Genomic DNA, 13,300 nt, shown 5'->3' on the forward strand with positions numbered 1-13,300 from the left:
AGTGTGGCTAGGGATATATCAATTTTATTTATTTTTTCAAAGAACCAAATTGTATGTGTGTGTGTGTATTTGTTGCCGGGGATCAAACCCAGGACCTTGTGCTTGCTTGCAAGGCAAGCACTCTACCAAATGAGCTATATTCCCAGCTCCAGAAACAAATTTTTGTTCATCAATTTTTTGAATTGCTTCTTTTGTTTCAATTTCATTGATTTCACCTCTAATTTTCATTATTTCCAGTCTTTTACTGCTTTTGGTGTTCATTTGTTCCTCTTTTTCTAGGGCTTTGAGATGTCATGTTAGGTCATGTATTCACTTACTTTTTATTCTTTCCATTAATGACCTCAATGCAGTGGACTTTCCTCTTAGTACTCCCTTCATATTGTCCCAGAAATTTAATATGTTGTATTGGTATTCTCATTTACCTCTAAGTATTTTTTTTATTTCATCCTTGACTTCTTCTACTTTACATTTGCCATTCAATAGCGTATTATTAAGTCTCCAGGTGTTAGAGTAGATTCTATTTTTTAATTTATCATTCATTTCTAATTTTATTCCATTGTGATCTGATAGATCATAGATAGAATGCAAGGAAGTATCTCCATTTTTTTTTTTTTATTTATTAAGAGTTTCTTTGTGGCCTAAGATATGGTCTATTTTAGAGAAGGATCCATGTACTCTAAATTATTGAATGTATTATTGAGTTCTGTAGTTTCTTTGTTTAGTGTTTTTGGTTTGTTTGTTCGTTTGTTTTTCCTGGAAGATCTATCCATTGATGAGAACGGTGTGTTCAAGTCATCCAGTATTATTGTGTTGTGGCCTATTTGAGTCTTGAAATTGAGAAGGGTTGGTTTGATGTGCATAGATACTCCATTGTTTGGGGCAATAATATTTATGATTATTATATCCTGATGATGTATAATGAAATGTACTTCTTTGTCCCTTCTGATTAACTTTGGCTTGAAGTGCACTTTATCTGACATGAGGATGTAAACCACAGCTTATTTATTTGATCCTTGTGAATAATATGTTTTTTCCCATCCTTTCACCTTCAGACTGTGAGTGTCTTTGCCTATGAGATAAGCTGTCTCTTGGAGACAGCATATTGTTCGGTCTTGCTTTTTAACCAAATTTAGTCTATGTCTTTTATTGTTTAGACTAGGCCCTTAATATTCAAGGTTATTATTGAGCTGTGATTTGTATTTCCTGTCATTTTGGTTTATTTCTGCTTTTTAACTTCACTTATTTTCTCCTTTGATTGACTATTCCTTTAGTAGGGTATAGTTCTTCCCTTTACTTTTTTTTTTTCACTTTATCCTCACATAATATTTTGCTGAGCATGTTCTGTAGTGAAGGTTTTCTAGTTTGGATTCTTTTAACTTTTGTTTATAATGGAAGGTTTTTGATTTCTTCCTCAAATCTAAAGCTTAATTTTGCTGTATATAGGTTGGCTTCCATTTTCTTTCAGAGCTTGAAATATATTAACTTAGGACCTCCTAACTTTGAGTTTTTGGTTGAAATCAGGTGAGATTCAAATTGGCTTCCCCCATACAGAATTTGATTTTTTTCTCTCATGGCCTTTAAGATTTGTACCTTATTCTCTAAAATAGATATTATCATTAAAATGTGGGTATGCTGTAATTTTGAACATTTGGGATTCTGTAAGCCTCTTGTATCTGATTTTCAATTTTATTCCATAGGTTTGGGAAATTTTCTGATATTGTGTTATTGAAAAGATTGTGCATTACTTTGCTTTGTATCTCCACTTGTTCTTCAATCCTGATAACTCTTAAAATTGATATTTTCATGTTATCCACATTCTTGGAAGTTCTGTTCATGGTTTCTTACTATCTTCTCTGCATGGCAAACTTTATTTTCAAGATCATATATATTTGTCTTCATTACCTGAGCTAGTCTTCCAAGTGGTCTAGTCTGTGATGCTTTCTATTGAATTTTTAATTTAGTTTTTATTCCTTCATTTTGAGGATTTCTCCTTTTTTTCAGAATCTCTGCCTCTTTATTGAAGTGATCTTTCACTTCCTGTAACTTTTCTCTGATTTCACTTACCATTCTTTACTTGGCAGATCAGTTTAACAATGTACATTCTAAACTCCATCTCTAACATTTTTTCTATGGTGTTGTCAACAGTCTGTTATTGGAGCATCTTGATTTGTTTGGGGTGCTTTATTTCCTTGTTTTTCCATGTTGTTTGCATGTTTTCCCATCTAGAAGTATAGATCTTAGGCAGTATCATTTCTAACCTGTAGACTCATAGTGCACCTAAAGATTTCCAGTACCTCACCTTTAAGGGGGAGACCAATATAATTAGCACACAATGTAATAAATATACAGCTTTAAAAGTAATATCTCCTATTAAGATTCTACAGTTTTGTCACAAAAAACAGAAATGATGTGGTAAATTATTGTCTAAAATATAAACAGTAAACATGTTTAAAGGGTTTACAATTTCTAATTGTGGATAAAGAGAATAGAAGTGGTATAAATTGTGAAATTTCTGAGGGAAGAGGAGAGAAGATACAAGTAATAATTTATAGATAGAGTAAAAGAGGAATTCATAGAGCTTGACTGTTAGGAGAAAAGAGAGAAAGAATTCAGGCACAGATTAGTTACAGGAAAAATATATACAAAGAAAAGGGAATAAAAATATAATACACAACAAAACTGTAAAATGCTAGTGATAAATCATGGTCCTCAATAAAATCCTGTATGAGTAGAGATGTTAGGAATGGATGTTCTATCTTGATGGAAAATTGAACAATTGTTTCTGTTGGCATTTAGAAGTTTCTCAGCTTCCCTTCTCTGTTGATAGGTGGGGTTGTCAGGAGTTCGACAACTCCTATCTGGTGGGTTCAAGGCTGACTGGCTGGGCAAGCTAATAGCAAAATGTTCTCACCTCCTAACAACTTTTGGACCCGATATAGCCAGCCCCATTGGTCCCGTGCACTTCAGGACTTTCAGAGCTGTGACTGTCCAGCTCTCTCCAGACCCTCCAACTTGTGCTTTCCCCATGAAAAATGCCCCCAGTCTCCAACTTTTCATGGAAACTACCAGGCCCCGACAGAACCACACAGACCCAGTCACTATCTGACAGATCTGGGCTTCAGATAACCAGGTTGATCCCCCTGAAGTCCCATGATCTCAATGGAATTCCAACTTGTAGGCATGCATTCACAAACAGAGGAGCAACCCTGTGAAGAATCAGCAAGATGGCATCCATTAGCACTCCCAACAGGAAGACCTCGGGTGCAGCCAAACTAGCAATCACTCTGAGACTGGACATCCAAGCTCTCTCCAGTGTATCCAGACAGAAGCAACTGACCCCAAGATGGCATTGGTGGCAAACTGGCAGGAACTATGGCCCCTCCTGACCCTGGATGGTGTCCCAAGATGGAGGCAGTCATATGCAATCAAACCTGCAGACACTCTAGAAAGGATTTCTAGTTGGCAGCGGTGCTGACAGTAGTGGGGCTCTGAGGCTAGATCTCTAGGAGATGGCAGGCGAATTAGGAGTACATACACAATTAAAACAGTTCAACATCAAGCAAGGAAATAGAAAATGCCATCCAAAGTCTACCAATAAAGAAAAGCCCAGGACCAGACAGATTCTCAGCCAAATTCTACAAGACCTGCAATGAAGAATTAACACCAATACTCCTCAAATTATTCCAGTACATAGAAAATTAGGTAAAACTTCCAAACTCATTTTATGAAGCTACTATCACCCTCATACCAAAACCAGACAAAGACAAACCAAGGAAAGAAAGTTTCACACCAATATCCCTGATGAACATAGATGCAGAATTTTTCAATAAAATTCTGACAAATTGCATATGAAAACATGTTAAAAAGATAGTCCACCATAATCAAGTGGGGTTCATTCCAGGGATTCAAGGTTATTTTAACAAATAGTAATCAATAAATGTAATTCCTCACATCAATAGATTTGAAAGTAAGAATCATATGATCATCTCAATAGATTCAGAAAAAGCATTTGACAAAATAGAGCACCCATTCATGTTCAAAACACTAGAAAATCTAGGTATAGTAAGAACCTACCTCAACATTGTAAAGGCTATCTAAGCCCATGGCCAACATCATTCTAAATGGAGAAAATGTGAAATCATTCCCTATAGAACTGGAACACGCAGGGATGCCCTCTCTCACCACTTCTATTTAACATAGTCCTTGAAACTCCAACCAGAGCAATTGGACAGATGAAAGAAATTAAAGGGATATGAACAGGAAAAGAAAAAATCAAACTATTACTATTTTCCAATGACATGATTATATATCTAGAGAATCCAAATAATTCCACCAGAAAACCTCTAGAACTAATAAATGAATCCAGCAAAGTAGCAGGATATAAAATCAACACCCATAAATCTAATACATTTCTATACATCAGCAATGAATTCTCTGCAAGATAAATTAGGAAAACTATCCCATTTACAATAACCTCAAAAAAATTGGGGAATCAACAAAATAGTTGAAAGAACTCTACAATGAAAAAACTACAGAACGCTAAAAAAGAAAATAAAAAACCTTAGAAGATAGAAAGATTGCCCATGCTCTTGGATAGGCAGAATTAGTATTTCAAAATAGTCATATTACTGAAAGCATTATACAGATTTAATGCAATTCCAATTGAAATCCCAATGACATTCTTCATAGAACTAGAAAAAGCAATCATGAAATGCAGTTGGAAATGTAAGAGTCCTAGAACAGACAAAGCAATCCTTAAGCAGAAAAATGAAGCAGGAGGCATTACAATACCAAAATCTAAACTATACTACAGAGCCATCATAACAAAATGACATGGTATTGGCACCAATACAGACACATAGACCAATGGTGCAGAAGAGAAGATACAGAAAAAAAGAAGTTATCTCATACTAGACAAAGTTTCCAAATGATACGATGGAGAAAAGATAATCTCTTCAGCAAATGGTGCTTGGAAAACTGCAAATCCATATGCAGCAAAATGAAATTAAACTCCTATCTCTCACCCTGCACAGAATTCAACTCAAAGTGGAATTAGACCAGAGACTCTGCACCCCATAAAAGAAAAAGCAGTCTCAAATCTTCATCACCTTTGCTTAGGATCTGACTTCCTTAACAAGACTCCTAAAGTGCAAGCAATAAAATCAAGAATCAATAAATAGGATGGATTCAAACTAAAAAGCTTCTTCTGAGCCAAGGAAAAAATCAATACCATGAAGAGAGAACCTATACAATGGGAGAAAATCTTTACCACCTGAACCTAGATAGAGCACTAATCTTCAGGACATATAAAGAACTGAAAATCTTAACACCAAAAAAAAAAAAAAAATAACCCAATCAATAATGGGCTAAAGAAATGAGTAGACACTTCACAAAAGAAGATATATATTCAATCAACAGATATATGAAAAACGTTCAACATCTCTAGCAATTAGACAAATGCAAATCAAAACTACCCTAAGATTCCATCTTAGACCAGTCAGAATGGCAATTATCAAGAATACAAGCAACAACAAGTGTTGGTGAGGATGTTGGGGAAAAGGTACGCTTATTCACTGATGGTGGGACTGTAAATTGGTGCAAAAACTCTAGCAAGTCGAAGCGAGATTCTTTAGAAAACTTGAAATGGAACCATCATTTGACCCAGTTATCCCACTCCTCAGGGACTTAAAATCAGCATACTATAGTAATGCAGTAACATCAATGTTTATAACAGCCCAGTTCACAATAGTAAAACTGTGAAACCAACCCAAATTCCCTTCAATAGATGAATGCACAAAAAAAGTGTTATATATACACAATGGAATATTACTCAGCCTTAAAGAAGAATGAAATTACGGCATTTTCAGGTAAATTGATAAGAGTCGGAGAATATCATGCCAAGCGAAGTAAGCCAAACCCCAAAATTCAAATAAAGCAAAATGTTTTCTCTGATAAGTGGATACTGATCCATAATGGGAGTAAGAAGAATGGAGGAACTCTGGATAGAGCAGAGGAGAGGATTGAGAGGGGAGGGGGCATGTGTGTCAGAAAGATGATGGAATAAGATGGACATTATTACCCTACATATGTGTATGATTGCACAAATGGTGTGACTCTGCATCATGTACAATCAGAGAAATGAAAATTTTTGTTCCATTTGTTTACAATGAATCAAAACACATTTTGCTATCATGTGCAAGTAATTAGGACATATAAAAAATGTAGTAAAAAACAGATACAAAGGAAGAAAACCAGTCTTTCTTTTCATAAAGTATAGAACCCAGATTGTTAAGGAAAAAAATTCCTATTATTAAAATATAATATTTATTAAAATATAACATTTTGGATAGAAAGTAATAAAGAACCTGATAAGATGAAGGGATAAGCCCAAAGGAAAGGAGTGTTCAGAAAGACAGAAAAGTGAATGAGTCCTGGAATAGGTCAGCATAGGAAATAAAAATGGAATAAGTATTAATGTAGTGATTGGATTTTACTCAGACTCATGAAATGGGGTAATGAAACAATGCTGGAATCCCACAGAGCAGTTAGGTATGCTATGTGCGGGTATATTGAACTATAACCAAAAAACTATAGCTTCCTCAAAAACTGGATAAGAAAAAACTAACAAGAGCAAGGATGTCATCAAAATGGTGAAAGAAGAGGTTCCATGCTCATAATTCTCATAGCAACAATAATTTGGAAGCTATCCACTAAGAAAAGAGTCTACATAGGGTCTTTCAGAGCTAGATAGGAGCTTGCAAAACACTCCTGAAGCCCAAGATAAAGGAGAGTCATTTTTAAGAAGATAAAACTGAACTTGGGCAAAAGACTCACAGAGCATGGTGCTCCCAACAGACCTGAAAACAGTCTCTTTCCCTGAGGGTTTGACCAAGGTGCCCTGAAATAGATCTTTGTTACAATGCCAATTCCACTGACCAGGTAGGTCTTAGAGGCATTCACATCCACACAGGGACCAGACAGGATCTGTAGCTGCCCAAACTCCTGATTTGACCCACCAACTGTAGACCCCACTGAAGAGTTAGAAGCAGTCAAATAACTTAGCTCTCACCATATTTGACTAAAATCCTAGTAATAATCATATTAAAGGGAAAAATATGTCATTATAGAGGTCAAAGAAGGAGGGAGAGACAAAGAAAAAATGGCAGGAAATCTTCCAACTCTTAGGAGAATCATGCACATTCAGCCTCATGAAGTTCAAAGTACCCAGGGAAGATAATATCAAGATAATTACTCTGTAAAGCAGTATGTAAAACTGTCACAATTCAATGAGAATTTTGTAAGCAGCAAAATAAAAGCAACCTGTCACCTTTGAGTGAGCCCAATCATCAATCAGTGGATTTTTTCAGTACAATCTGCAGGTCATAAGGAAGTGGAATGATATATTCAATGTGCTAAAAACAAAATAAAACTACCTCTTAATAACATTACACCCAGTAAAGCAGTCCTTCAGAACTGAAGAGGAAATAAATATCTTCTAAGAAAAACAAAAGCTGAAGGAGTTCATCATCACTGAACCTGCCTTACTAGAAATGCCTTAAGAAGGAGGAAGAAAAGTGGCGGATCAGAGGCAGCCACACTACCAGAGCAGCTACCCAAGAGTAAACTATGAGAGCAGTTCTGTGGTAGTAAACTGAGATCTGAAGACTGCGAAGATCTTGGTAGGAAACTCAGAAAGTTAGCAACCAGGTGAAAATCAAAAGCATCAGTTAAGAAAAGAAAGAATTAAAACACTTGACTGCATCATCATTAGTCATGCTCTGGCTTGTTGCCGGTGGGAGTTGGGAGGGGAAGAGAAGCTCCCCTCCAATCAGCTGAAGGATAGTCTCCTGAGTTGAAGAAAAACAGATCTCACTATCTAACAAATTTCCAATCTGAGCGGTAAATAAATTCAGAAATAGAAGACTGGACAGGTACAGAAGAAAGTCATAGTATTCCCTAACAGATGTAGTCTAAGTGGGGACCTAGCCACAGCTTAACTAGTCTCTTTGTTAGGATTTTCTGAGCAGCAGACTAGGATTCACCGTCCTTAACGTTTGTGTTTTTTTTTTTTTTAATTTCTATATTTTTCTTTGATATCTTTATCTTAAAATACTTGTTCTTGGAATACCCAATGACAAACAACCAAAGTCTTCACTTTTCCACTGGATTGGTGGCTGCCTATGTCATTAATCAGTCTGGACATAAGAGTGGTACTGTAACACAGTCTAGGTAGAAACTCACAACAGTCTTGGCATCTGGTAGATCTGTCTGCACAGTGGAGAAGAATGAAGGACATTTTCAATTGAATCAGGTGGTCTGGTCTCTGGGATAAGGAGCATGGCTGAGGGGGTAGGGGAACTGGGATTGATCAGGGTCAGTCAGAAAGCAGTGATGCTCCTGTTCCTCCTCCCTCAAATCTCTCCCTGTCAGGAATGGACAGAGGCTTGTGGAATGGAGGGTGCAATGCATCCAAATTTGTCTACAGATGGACTGGGTGAGAGGGCTGGCCAGCAGCCCTGCTGGATGTACACTCCCATCCCTGGACACAATAACTAAGAGAAAGGGAGAGAGAGAGAAAGAAAGAGGCAGGAAGGACATGTGTGACTGTTCAGAGGGAAAACAGAAAGTATGTGATTATTAATTTAAAAAAAAATAACAGAAAGCAGATATCCTGGAATGCAAAAAGTGAGGAGAGTGGATAGATGATATGAAAAGAGTCTGAAATGGTAGGAGGACAACAGGCCTTTGCAAAAAAGAATATTCTTTCCCAGAAAAGTAAGAAGTTTAAGTATCTCAGATCAATTTTATAGTTCAACAGATTCAATTCCATTCCCACCTGTAAGATTGCACATGGGTCTTCTTAGCATTTGGGGATAAAAGTGTTGCTAACAGAAGATAAAAGTGACATTGGTGCTTTTGATAACTCACTGTCTAGGCTCTCATATGTTTATGGGTTCCTTGGAGTTGTTAGGGAAGTTGGATCTCCACTGAAAGGAAAACAAAAATAGGTCTATATCTCACAGAGATAAATTCTGGGACTAGGGGTGAATCTCAGTAGCAGATCATTGCCTAACATGTGTAAGAACCTGGAATCCATCCCCCAGTACTGAAAAAAAATATCTTGCATGGACTAAAGATACAGATACAGAGATCAAAATCATATGCATAGAAGTATTAGATTTACATGAATTTGAATTGTTTTTTTTTTTTTTTTAATTTTGAGGTTTGTAGAGAAGGTCTTTAGAAACATAGTCCACTAATAATCCATGATAGATAGACCTGCCCAATTTTATCAGTTGAACTACACTGTAGCAAGTTAAAACTTAACTATAGGCTCTGAAAACATGTTGCAATACATCAGATACAGTATTATAAATAAATATATCTACTGATAAATAAGACAATAAGCTCAAGAGAAAATGAATACAAAATAGTCAATTTGTGGAAAGAAAAATGAAATATTTAAAAATATCAAGTATCTATTAGTTGGGAAATGTTAAATTTATACAATATATAACACTTATATACTAAGCATTTATTTACCTTAACTACTCTGCCAAGCACTTTGTGCATTATCTTTCATTTAATTGTTACAGTATCCTATGAGACAAAACTACAAATCTTTTCATTTTGTGCATAGGAAACTGTTACTATGAAAAGTAAAATAAATTTTGCAAGTTTGCTAAGAAATTGAATCTCTTTAACCTCAAAACCCAGGTACCATGATCTGGTCCTTATGATACTACTTTTGTTATTAAGTTAATTAGAATATCTTTTAGTCTGTGAAACATAAGTGATTTGTAACATCCAGTGTTGGTTAGGATGCAATGAAAAGGTTTCATTCTTGCCCATAGCAGAGAAATGTTGAAGTATCAAAAAGTTATGCCAATATTTCTACAGATACAAAGGAATGCATAAAAATGTACTGTAACATCATAACTAATGATATGAAATTGATGACAACATAAGCCCTAATTTCAAGCCAGTAATTAAATTATTACATTATAAACAAGTCCCCTCTGATATTCTACCCAATTGTTACAAAAGAATGAGTTCTGTCTGGATAACTTGATAAAGAATAATGTCCCTTAAACATTATTAACTGAAAAAGAAACCAGAAAAGTTACAGAATATACTATGTAGTAAAACCACATTAATATATAAAGAAGAAATTCTAAGAGTGTAAATGTTACTGTGTTTTTAGGAAGATACAGAAAACAAAATGATTCAAAATATGGTTAATTTGAAGATTTTAGTGAAATGGAAGCTTGTTTGGAAATGTAAGGGCCATTCCATAAGTTACTTTATAGTAAGTGTGGTGACACTTGATTCTCATAATTAAGTATGTATTAGCTTTAACATTAAAAATTAAATGTGGGCAAATGGGGAACTGCAGCTCGGAGTTTGGATGTGTTGGCTGGAGGTCCTGGAGGCGGGGTGCAGTTGGTCAGGCAGGGGTCCTGGAGGTCGTTTTAGACAATCATAAGGAAATGAATTTATCCGACTACCCTAAGGAATTTAGAAACACTCTTTTTCAGCCCTTGGAAAAAGCTCAGGGACTCCTCAACGTCTTGGCTTTCTTCCTGGCTCTTTATTTGGCATCTCCTGGCTGGCGAGCCTGAGGAGCATGTCTTCACTCAAACAGATCATCACCTAGTCCTGACAGCACCTTGCCTTCTTCACAGAAGCCTTCTTTTGACAGCCTGTCTGGCTATATCAGTATTTGAGGAAGGCAAGCTCTGTGATGATATTGATCGATTTCAAGGACACATTAAAGATGAAGCCAAGTCTCTGGAGAGCAGTTGCTGCCACCTTGACCTTGGGTCAGCTTTAGACCACTGACCCTCAAACTCCAAGACCTATCTTCCAGATTCTGGTATCTTTCATACCCACCAAGCAAGTCGGCAGGGGCCAAATGTCGATGTGGCTCTTGCCAAATCAGAATTGACTGGCCAGTAGAAAGCCTGCGAGCAGCGGGAAATGTGGGTTAAAGTATGTCAATAATGTTTCAGAAGAACGATTTCTCTCAAGAATTGTAGCTGTTGGAATGTTTTGACATTTATTCAGTAGAGAAATGTAGCATGTTTTGCGAAGCACTTCAAGAGAGCTGCTGCTAACTGCTGTGGTCTGTTGATCTTTCTGATAAATTGCATGGGCACACTCGGGAGATCATTGAGATTCAGGCAACAGGACAGAAAGGATCGGCTGCACCCGATGGTCACTAATGGTAATTCGTTTCGATCCTTGCACCTGAAGAAGCCATGATTTACTTGGTTCACTGATGAAATGTAGATACTAAATATTTTGAAAAGAAAAAAAAAATACAATTTAAAAAAAAAACATTTACAAGGCAGTACCTCCATCCCTGAATGTCTCAAATATATATAGCACATTCAGTAATGTAGAATATATACCAAATCAAATTGTTTAAAATGCTGATTTTCTTTCTGGTGTTGTCATCCCTTAAATATACCATGTGTCTGCTGGCTTGTTTCTCAACTTGTTCATAATTGAATTTGAGGCAGGCCACTGTTTGTGTGTTGCACTTAAACATGTATTCATGATTATAAAAGAAATTTTAGAGAATTGGATGCATAGGAGTATAAACAGAAACAGATGACCTTTTATTTTTCCAGATATGTCCTATTTTCAAAATCTGATGTATTGTGGAATTTTTAAAACATAACTTAAAAATTCTTCCATTTTAATACATATATCATTAATTAATTATTTTAGTGACTGCATGGTAAACCATAATGCAGCATTCAATTTTATGTCATTATTTAGGCTACCTCTATGTATGTTATTTATTTTGTTAGCGCTAACAATTCTACCATATAAAGACATATGCACACAAACACACATAGATATACCTGTGTGTTTAGGTAGACAGATAGCTATATGCTTCTCTCTCTTACTTGGTATATATGTATATTATATACACATGTATATGCATAACATCCCTATGTGTATATGCTCCTGTATGAATATATAAACATGTATGAATATATTATATTCAAAACCAGTAATTACACAAATGCCATTCTGTCACCTGTGTGTCTGTTATAAAAATGACTGGCAGAATTGCTAAAACGAACAAAATAAACTTAAAAGTACACTCCCCCCCCCAAAAATTAAATACTAAAGCTTGGAGTACTTGTGATTTTTTAAAATTTTTTGTACTTGGACAGAATAACTTTATTTTATTTACTTATTTTTTACATGGTGCTGAGAATCAACCCCAGTTCTTTGTGTGTACTAGGCAAGAGCTCTACCACTGATCCACAACCCCAACCCCACTCATCTTGTTTTTAAATATTTTAAAATACTTTCTTTAGTCATTCATTCCACTCTAGGGTGGCAGAGATATATAAATGAATATGATATTGATACCATCCACCATGGACTTGCTTAGTTCTAATTTAACCAACCCCAAAGGCATTGGTAATACATTATCTCCTGAGTGAAGCCTAAGTCCATGTGCATATTAGGAAAATCAGGCACAGTCAAAGGGAAACCAGGTTAATTGCACCAGCTGACTAGAACTCTTTTGCTTTTATCTCCCTCTATGGCTCCACTCTCCAGAAAGTTTCCTCATGACACCACTACATCTTTGAACTTATCTCCACTGGAATGCTTCCTTTCTTCAATCTAGCCGCTCAGAGGTTTATACAGTGCACAAAGAAGGTACAGTTGTGTTATCTTGTGTGCTACTCAATCTTTATCTCATGCAGAGGGATTTGAAATGTTTCACCTTAGAGTATCTTAAACAGTAATCTGTGGAAATTTACAGAAAGAACATTCAGGTTTTCAGGAGAAGGTTTTAGAGCTCAAGTCAGATCAATGTTTCTGTCTGTGTGGAAACATGAATGATATAAAAGAGAACATTTTTTTTAACTTCTAATTAAGGCTGTGACTAATCTTCCATGATATTCAGCCTGTACTCTCTCTAAGAGGATTTTGTGTAACAGAGGAAAGGTTGAGTTAAATGATCAAGAAAAAAAAAAAAAAAAAAAAAAAAACACAGAAAGAGAAAAAAGAAAGAAAAGAAACATCCTGAAGTATGCTAGAAATGCATTAAATTTTAAGAAAATCAGCAAAAATTTGGATTATGTTTCTAATTGGCATCATCAGACATATCAGAAATATATTCCATATCTTTCAATAAATTTATTTTTTCTGTCATACAAAAGTCTAATTTATTGGAATAAATAACAAGAATGTTTAGATTAACACTTTTCACTTCAACATAAATATTATTGTTAATTTTACATTTTAATGTTTAAACTGTTGTGCAAAA

The sequence above is a fragment of the Sciurus carolinensis genome, chromosome 4, assembly GCF_902686445.1.
Source record: "Sciurus carolinensis chromosome 4, mSciCar1.2, whole genome shotgun sequence".
NCBI lineage: Eukaryota > Metazoa > Chordata > Mammalia > Rodentia > Sciuridae > Sciurus > Sciurus carolinensis.